At 42.8% G+C, this 10,093-nt stretch overlaps 1 long non-coding RNA gene across 1 annotated transcript; it reads right to left on the bottom strand.

The window, feature by feature from the left end:
• Positions 1 to 1,167: 1,167 nt before the first annotated feature.
• Positions 1,168 to 7,755, bottom strand: LOC133383989 (uncharacterized). The gene is made up of 3 exons (XR_009762443.1): positions 7,304 to 7,755; positions 4,997 to 5,053; positions 1,168 to 1,434 (listed from the first exon to the last, which is right to left on the bottom strand). It is a non-coding gene; the product is annotated as an uncharacterized LOC133383989 (long non-coding RNA).
• Positions 7,756 to 10,093: the final 2,338 nt, after the last annotated feature.

Here is a 10,093-nt window from a genome sequence, read left to right as displayed (position 1 = left end):
TGATCCATCTATGTCAGTGTCTCCTGGCTGCTGCTCATGGCTGGGGTCGTGAGAGCTTGCACATGCCTCATCAGTGATGTGTCCATTTGATGGTCTCTGTTTTCCTCACATATCTGAATTGCCAGCACTAATTTGAAATTATTTCTCCCTTTGGAAAAACTGTGTGTGGCAGCCAAATAAAAGAAAAGTCTCCTTCAGTGTGAGTTAGAAATATAATTCGTGGGCACAGCTACCATGTCGAGAGAGAATAAAGAACATGTAGAGAACATAAGAGAGTAGTGTTATCAGTTCTGACCCTTATTGACCTGTCTGCTGTGGCTCTCCTGTAACTTAGAGAAGATTCTGGGGTCTGTACTCTCAGTACATACAGACTGCAATGACGCCTGTTGGGTCCAATCATCATCCCATACAAACTGAGAGAGTCTAAAATGCAACCAATATGTCTCTGCAGGGGAAGATCAGCCACAGCAGACAAGCATTCTGGAAGGAAAGAGCCAGGTTAAACACTACATGAGCAAAGGGGATGCCACTGAATGTAAGTCCCATCCTCCCCTACAGTAAGTCTAAGAGAGCTTGTCACATGCCACAGTGTCCTCAGGTTGTGAGCTTCCTTATCCACAGCAGCAGCAGTCAATGACATGGAGTGTGGGCACAGAAACTCACAACATAGCAATGTTTTGTCACATGTTAAGTCCTCCTAGATTGTACTGTGGGAAAAGAGACGGAACAGCATCCCTATGGTTCAGGAAAGGGCTGAGTGGTTAAGCACCGCCTTTGCACACAAAAGGTCACAGAGTCCGTTCCTGGCAATTTCCAGGTAGAGCTGGGCAAAACTTTGGATTGTATCTTATGTTAGGCGTACTCAGAGTAGACCTATTGAGATTCATGGATAGGATGAACTACTCGGGTTAGAACTTTGCTGCATATAGACCATGTCTGAAACTGGAGAGCTGCTACCAATCACCATAAAGCAGAGGTTTGCAAACTGTGGCCCACGAGACCACCAGTGTCCTGTGAGCTTCATTCAGGTGGTCTGCAGCATGTCTGTGGATTTGTGGCTGAAGATGGGAGATGGCATATTCATCACATGAACTATTTGTATTGATTTTTAATTGCGTTTTTATTATTAGATTATATTTTATTGTATTACTATTTGAATTCCATGTAATACGATATACATCAGAAACAAAAGAAGCAACAACAATACAATTAAAAAAGCATGTACAGCATTTAGCATAGTACATTACACTTGCTACAACAGGTCAAAAATCATTAAATGGTCCGCCAACACCCTCATAAATTTCATGGGGGGGGGAAGTTTGGGAAACACTGACATGGACAACGCTGAGCAAGATAGACCAATGGTGTTCCTTTCAGACAGTTCGCCCACTGTTACAGTCAAATTCAGCTTTCATGGAAATTAAGGAATCCAGTCTGAAAAAGAAAAATAATTGAAGAAAGCCCCAGTGACATGTTTTTTTAAAAAAAGATATGTATTGGAAGTTTTAATAAAACAATGCAATGCATGGTTGAAGAATTCAGGTTGTTAGTACTAGCATATAAAGCCCTAAATGGCTTGGGACCCAAGTACAGTAATACCTCAGTATTACTACAAGGTAGATGTATTCCTGGACATTACTTCTTTAAAAGAAAACAGAGGTAGGAATAACATGGAAAGAATAGGGATAAGTTCCTACACCCGCTCACAGATGGTGGGGGCAGCTTCTTTGAAGGGTGCCTACCTGGCACCCATCCACTGGAGGTTAATGAATGACATCACACAACAGACTGGTGTCCTTAAGAAAGCCAAAGGTTTTTAGACTCCAGGAAGACATGAATAGAAGTGGTGCGTGAAAGAAAAGCACTCCCCTTTGAGAATGCTTTTGAGGAGGTCATGTCTAGACCCCAAATGTTACAAGTATTTTCCATTTTGAATTCAGACCAAAGATTTTGGCAGATCGACCTTCGGTAAATATACAGAATTCTGTGCTTTCTTCCAACAACCTCTTTAAATAAGGCAAAGCAGGATCTCCAGAGAATATGTAATACCCAAGCACAGCATAACTGTGAGGGACAAATAATGCATTTTGGCACTTTGAAAATGTGGGTTGAATGGATCAGCATAGATCTCAGTGTGTACCCATGCGAGGATGTTATAAGAGCTTCATCACACGCACTTACACAAAACTGACATTCATTACACAGTACCAAAGCTGCTGAAAATTAATTGAGAGATGTCTAACAGTAGGCAGCATACTTTGCAGGAATGGAGCCCAACCAAATAGGGATACATCCTTGCAGAACCTAGAATGTCTGAGACATTCTCTAGTCGGAAAGAAGGCCAAGGGTCAGTTCTAGGATTTGAACCTAGATCTTCATGGCAGAAAGTCAGAGCTTGACTAATGAGCTACCTGGGATTCAGGATGGAAAGATCTGTCAATTTTGGTTCTCTCCATTTCATATTTTTCCAACATTAGATTCTGTTCTCCAAATTTTGCAGCAATTTGCATTTTTTTAATCCTTATGAAAATTATTCAGCATTTACTGCAAATTTCTCCTAATACAGTTTTGACCAACGTAAATATTTTTCAAGCAATTTCTCCATTTTTGTATGTTATTTTTACTAATACATTTATTCTTATGCACACTTTCCCCTAATACATGCATTTTTTTAAAAAAGCATTGTTTGGTTGGAGAACTGCATTGCAAAATCCGAAGAAGTGTGAATTTCAAAGGATGGCTGTGTTTCGGTTCTCACATTGTTTTGGAAAGTGCTAATTTGACAGATTTGGCTTTAAATGCAAAGTGTATCCAATTTCTCCCCCATCTCTACCTGGGACTATGCATGCTCAGACCTCTGAATCCTCTTTGCAGAATATGGGGGTGCAATGTTACCCCTTGCAATTGGTAGGCAGTATGAGATGGGCTAGCCGCTAGGCCATACGGTTGAGCCTGGTCAACGGAAGAGCTGTGGTCCTGGCCCCAGCTATCAGAGATTTTTGCTTGAAGGACTAAGTGTAGATGGAGATACAGCTGGCCAGGACTGTAGCTTGCTCTTGACAGGTAAATCAGGCTAATCCAAAGCACATAGCCAAAGAAGGCAAAAACCAACAGAAAGCCAGGTAAGAATTCAAGTCCAAGGATAATAAAGCAGGCACTAGTGAAAGTACAGCAACTGCTGCCCAGCCTGCCATTTGCCATTTCCTGCTTCTTTAAATAGGACTGCTGGGTTCCACTGGAACCAAACCCAATACTCTGCAGTTGGGTCTGGTTGTCATGATGATATGTGCCAAAATGCAAGGAAGGGGATTAATCTCAGTGGCCACAAGAGATTTTAGCGGAGCTCAGTGCTGGACATGTACTAAGATTACTGTATGACTGCTTTCAGCATCTGCTGAATCCACATTCCCACTTTATACCAATACAGTCGTGTGAACTGGTCCGTTTGCGAGTCAGTAATATGTCCAGTAACAGTAGGTTTATAGTTCAATATAGTGCACCTGTCTATTCAGCAATCCAGCCCTTTCCATCCTAAGCTTTTTTCCTATAAGGTTGCCCTTCTCAGAACATTGACTGTCAGTATTTCATTCATGGTTTTTAATGCTGTGGTTTAGTTAGAAGCCTTTTTATTTTTAAGACTTGTATTTTATTGTGGCATTGCCACATCTTAATTTTCATGCAGTTTAATCACACTGGGTTAAAAACAAAAACATCTCGGTACTTACAGCAGTGTCTAGTGAACCCTATCCATTTGGTCCTTTTAGTACCCCTGACTCATCATCTTACTCTATATTCATTCATCAGCTTTTAACAACCCTTCTTAAAAAGTGATGTGATGGATAATTTGTTTAAACATGCTTGCCTTTGTTATTTCCTTGCCTGCGGGGAGTGGGGAGTGGGAGCGGGGCAGGGATTTCTCTATACCCTTTTGGGCAGCAGGCTTACCAGGAGGTAAATCCCACTAAACTCAGTAGGATTCAGCTACAAGACTTTTCATTCTAAGACACTTTCCAGCTTTGCAGTTCTTCCATATACCCTGAAAACAGCCCTAGGAGGTCGACTGTGTTGAGAGACTAAGCAGTCCAAGACCACCCCTGACTGACAAGTGGCTGAGCAAGGACTGGAAAACAGATCTCCCTCATCTAAAGATTGAACACTCAGTCCACCACACTGCAGGGTCACAGATTTCATCATGCAATCCATTTACGCCCCCCCCCCCTCGTATAGGTCTTCCTAGGAAAAAATGCACATAAGACACCATCATTTGAAATGCAGCACACATTTAATTGTTGCATGTGTTGCTGCCACAGCCTTTCATTCCACGCTGCTGACAGAGGGGAAAGGGATCCGTTCAGTCCTGCCAGTTTCCCCCTCCTCTAGGCTGAGTCCATGGAACAGTTCAAATTCAGGAGCTTCCCCACAGCATTCTCTTCCTCTCTTTCTGGGGAAAGGCCACAACTCTGTGGAAAGAGCATCTGCTTTGCATGCAGAATGTCCCAGGTCCAGTCTCCGGCACCTCCAGGTGAGACCGGGAGAGGTCCTTATCTGAAAACCTTAAGAACTGTTGCAGGTCAGTGGAGACCAGAGGTGAGCAGCCTGAGGCTCTCCAGATGTTGATGAACTACAACTCCCAGCAGTCCTGACAACTGGCCATGCTGAATAGAGATCATGGGATTTGGAGTCTAACAGCATCTGGAGGGCCACAGGTTTCCCAGCCTTAGTGTAGACATTAATGAGCTAGATGGACAAATGGTCTCAGTATAAGACTGCTTCCTACATTCTGTCTACAGCCAGCTTCTGAGTTAGGTGTCAGCAGTAAAATACATTTTCTCTCCTCAGTCCTTTGAAACTAGGTCTTGGGTCACACATTGCTCAGAAGGGGATATGGGAAAGAGGAAACAGCTGACAAAAATATTTGGAAGTGGATTTTATTTATATATTGATGATTCTATAAAAAGCAACGTTAAGTATGCAGACAAAGGAATTGGAAAGTTACCTGGACAGTTCTGCCAAATGAAATAAAACTTGAAGACTGAAATGCTGAATTTTAAACCTGGATGAGAGAAAATCACTTTAGTCTGATAACCGGATTACATGGAACAAGAACAAAAAAAAAAGGAGAGAAAATTAAGAACTGAAGAGCATAAAATTAAGGTGGAATGCAATTTAAAGAGTTAAGTACATGATGTAGGCATTTATATTCATCTCTCTCCAGTGTCCAACTAATTAAAATTACAGACAAAATGAAAGAGACGAAACTTGTAAATATCTTTTTGCTACTGATTTTGTCTTTTTAATAATCTTAGTATTCAAAGACTTTTCTTTATTCATTTAGAGCAGTGTTTCCCAACCTTTATGAGTACGGGACCCCCTTTGTAAACTCACAAAATTTTGTGACCCCCACATGCTAATTGTTGTAATTTTAGTCTCTGTTAATTGAAAATAATACACAATGAAGTGTTAAGTAATGTCATTTTGTTATTCATCTCCACAACAAATATGATATTTATTTGATTATATTTATTATCTGCCCTTCACCAGAAAGTCCCAGGGCAGATTACAGAATATAAACAACTTCTAACAAATTTTGAAGGATAGTCAACTTACTAGGTACCTAGGGGCTTCACGCACCAACCCCATACACATACATACACACACACACACCCAAAACATGCACACACACACCCCAGAGCTCCCAAAATACACCCACCCCCAGGGATCCCCATGCGCGTGTGCACATGCGCACACACACAGAGGGACTCCAGAACAGGCCCCTCCCAAAATGAATCTGCTCAGATAATTACTTCTGAAACTCACAATGTGAAGAAGAGTGAAACCAGGCCACATTCACACCATGAATTTATTCTGTTATTATTCCACTTAAATGATCATGGTTTCCCCCAAAGAAGCCTGGGAAGTGTAGTTTATGAAGGGTGCTGAGAGAAAGCTCCTGTTCTCAGAGAGCTACGGTTCCCTGAGTGGTTTAACATTCCAACCCTCCTCCCAGGAAACTCTGGGAATTGTAATCTGTGAGGGGAACAAGGGTCTCGTAACAACTCTCACCACCCTTAAGAAACTACATACTTTGGGGGAAGCCATGACTGTTTCAAGTGGAATAATAGTGGAATAAATGTACAGTGAATGCAGCCCAAGAGTGTTCAGGTGATTTATTTATTTAGTTTAATTTATATACCGCCCTAAGCCTGAAGGCTCTCTGGGCGGTGTACAAAAAGATAAAAACAAGCACAATATATAAATACAATAAATACAATAAATACAATAAATAATAATAAAAAAAACCAACAACAAACAATAACGAACCAAACAACATCCAAAATACGGAAATGCTGTTTAAAATACACTTTAAAATGCCTGGGATCCAATGATTTAACTGATTCTTAGAATCAGGCTCATACATCCATGGTATAACTGAGTTAATGAGAAGGCAGGTGCTCTTTTGCAGCTGTCAGAGATTGGAAGTCTGGTTGAAGCGATGTAAGTTTCAACCTTAAATCTGCTTCCACATCTAACTTGTTTCAATATTTTGATTTCAGTGCAACAAGTGCATTGGCTTCTTTTCTCACCCCCCCCTTCTCCTCACCTCCCCCCCCCCCGCAAGAAAAGGGATTCCTCTTACTTTTCAAGAAGCTACCATGCTGGGAGGGAAGAAGAAACATGCCTTCTGACTTTTTCAGCCCAGCTCTGCTCCCCCTTCATCAGAGAGGAGAAAAGCCTTGGTAAGAGCTTCTCCTGCCTCCACTCCCTTGTCCCTTTACTGCAGGTTTTCAATCTGGGCTGGCTTCCTCCTGCACACCGTGTTTGGCAGGAAGATGTGCCGTGTAGGCACTCTAGAATGGGAGTGATCCAGATTGCATGTGTAGTGGCTGCCTGGCAGAAAATTACCAGATATACAATGTACGTTGGGTAGTTTTAAGCCGTGCAGCCACTATGCATACAAGCTGAATCACTTCTGTTCAAAAGAGCTTGCAGGGCACACCTTCCTGTTCAGCCCAAACCATCTAGTTCAGGAGGAAGGCAGCTAGTTAGGTGGTGTTGCAGCAGCGTTATGTCTGGGACTGGGGAAGAGAAGCATTTAGCACCCTTAACTAACATGCAGCTGCGGTGCCTTTAGTTTTGAACTTGTTTCAGGATTTCTCACAAAATGCCCTAGAATGACATCACAAACACACACACACACACTGAGCCTCATCTACTGCCCACCCAGGAAAGATAGGGTACCTGAAAGCCTATTTGTGGGCATGAGATTTTACACAGGTGTTGACTTGGGGGGGAGATATCTCACCTGATTTTGCTTATATAATTCTATGAGGCACCGTATGCATTTGAGAGCATAACACGAACACCACCCTGGGAGTAATCTCGCCTCCGTTATTTGCTTCCTGTTGCTCCAGAGACCTCCCACCCTCCATGCCCTCACCTGCCACCCGCCCCAGCCTCAACCATGCGCTGACCATTCTGCTCTCCGAGGAAAACCAACTTGAACTTGCGCAGCAAGTTGCCGAACTCGCTGCTGGCTCCTCCAGGTGCCAACATGACAGGCAAGCAGGGCTGGCAGTGGGGTGGGGGCTGGGGGGGAGGAGGAAGAAAGGAAAGAAGAGGACCCAGCCAGGGAGAAGGGAGGGAAAGGTGGCCAAGTAGCTGGGCTGGGCTGACCAGAAAAAGGCACAGCTCCAGCGGAGCTCCAGCCGCCTCACAGCCAATTGCGTTACTTCCACTCTGCAACTATGCGCCCCCTTCATGGATTTAGGCGGGAAGGGTGAGCTCATCCAGTGCCGTGAGAGGAGACAATGAGAGCGTCATGAGATCGACGTCATGGGTGGGAAAGGTTATGTCGCTGGCGGCAGGGTAGCACCGCAGAGATAGAAAAGGGGTAGAGCCAACATTCCACCCGTGGCTTACAATTATTTGCAGTTCCTTTTTAAAAAAAACACTGTCATCTTCGCGACCCCTTTCTGATTGTTTTGCGACCCCCTTGGGGCCCGCGGCCCACAGGTTGGGAATCACTGATTTAGAGCTTTACAATTCAAAAACTGTTTTGCTCCATTTCTTAAAATGTTTCCTTTTCAAATATGAATTTGGAATTTCTCATTTGATTTTCTGGTTTTTTTTCAACTACCCCTGTGAAATCATCTATTGTGTTGATTCACGAGCCCTTACTTTTGTTGCAGAATATATTTTGCACATGATAATGGGCTTTAATTTGGGTAATCTTATTCATTTAGGAAGGTCAGTCCACCAGCTCATACTATTCACTTTTAAAATACACCTTACTTAAAAAATGTAACAACCATAACCCTAGCATTTTATCTACGCTTTAGTTTAAAATAGAAATAAACACAATCAACAATTATTACATAATACAAATGACTGAAAATACTATTCTGATATACTATCAGAATACTGTAACATTATTAAGGATTATTAACATTATTAAGAATTATACAGCCACGAGAGTGGCTGTATACTATAGTCAGCAGGGATTTTTCACATCCTGCAATGTTAAATGGAAAATACCCCCATGCCATTCTGAGGCTTCCCATAAGCTCATTTCAAAACAAAACCTTACAGAACTTATAGTTCTGAACTCAGAAACGCTTGCTTAACAACCCTGTCAATTTTCATGGCTATACACAAAACAGTCAGAGAGAATCGAGAGTTCAAAGTCTAAAAAGAGGGGGGAAAACTCAGAGCCCTTTTGGACTTTTTTCTGCGAGTTCTCATAATCTGTGGAAATTCATTAAAAATCAGCCATGTTCACAGAGTACGTGTAATCCTAATACTGACCTTGCCCCATACTCTGACCTTCATCTACTGCAGTTTAAAAGTTAAAAAAATGCCTGGTTGATTTTTAATTAATTTAAGAAATTTTGGCTGGAAGCCTATTATAATGCAGGGCATGCTCAGTAAGGACCAACTGTCAATGTTCTAAAAGCCTCACAGCTGCTGGGCTTGGCTAATAAGAGGGCCACACCCACACCAGACTTGATTTCACTTGAGACAGTCATGGCTTCCCTCAAAGAATCCTGGGAAGTATAGTTTGCGAAGGGTGCTGAGAGGAGACTCCTGTTCCCCTGAGAGAATGGTTAACAGTCAGCCACTCTGATTGAAGGTCTGTGAGAGGAACAGGGCGTCTCCTAGCAACTCTCAGCACCCTTCACTAACTACACTTCCCAGGATTCTTTGAGAGAAGCCATGATTGGCTTTGAGCCATGGCTTTGAGAGAAGCCATGATAAATTCTTTTAAATTGTTTTTAAAAGATGTGTTTTTAAATTTGTATATTTGTTTTTAATGTTTTTAGTTATTGTAAACCGCCCAGAGAGCTTCGGCTATGGGGCGGTATATAAATACACTAAATAAATAGATAAATAAATAATGATTGTCCAAAGTGTAATAGAGGCCTGGTGTGGATGTGGCCAGGGACAGCTTTGTTTTAAATTTGCGTGGGAGGTAGGGTTACCAGGGTCAGGGCCTGAGACTGATCCTGTATCTTTAGGAGAAGAGAAAGTCAGCCAAGTGCCGGTGTTCTTGCAACATTGTAATGGGAAAAACCACAAGGTAGAATTGTCCCTTCCCCCTGTCTAACTGTGAAAGATACAGAAGACGTCTTGGTTGGCAGGCCCAGCCTGGTCAGTTTCACCTATCCTAATCATGATTGCATAAGAGTATACCCGATTCAACTCAATAATCATACAAATGATCAGACCTGCCTTTTCCCTCCTTCCCCTTTCCTCTCCCTTTCTCCTCCCTTCTTCCGCCTTCCCTGCCCACTCCAGCCCTCCGTCCCTCCCCCCCCAGTCAGTTTTACCTATCCTAAGCATGATTGCACGGGAGTAAATCCCACTGAACTCAATAAACATGCAAACGACCACATCTGTCCTTCTTGTCCCCTCCCCCTCCTGCCTGCTCCCATCCCAGTCCTCCCCTATGCCTTTCCACCCCTCCCTCCTCCCCCTCCTCCCTTCCCCATCCCCTGTGGTCAGTTTCACCTATCCTAAGTGTGTGTGTGTAAATCCCACTTAACTCAATAAGCATGGAAATGATCAATCCATTCTCAGCAAACTTGTACAGGAT

This window comes from Rhineura floridana, chromosome 4, assembly GCF_030035675.1.
Source record: "Rhineura floridana isolate rRhiFlo1 chromosome 4, rRhiFlo1.hap2, whole genome shotgun sequence".
In the NCBI taxonomy this organism is placed as follows: Eukaryota; Metazoa; Chordata; class Lepidosauria; order Squamata; family Rhineuridae; genus Rhineura; species Rhineura floridana.
This window is presented reverse-complemented; position numbering and strand designations above follow the sequence as displayed.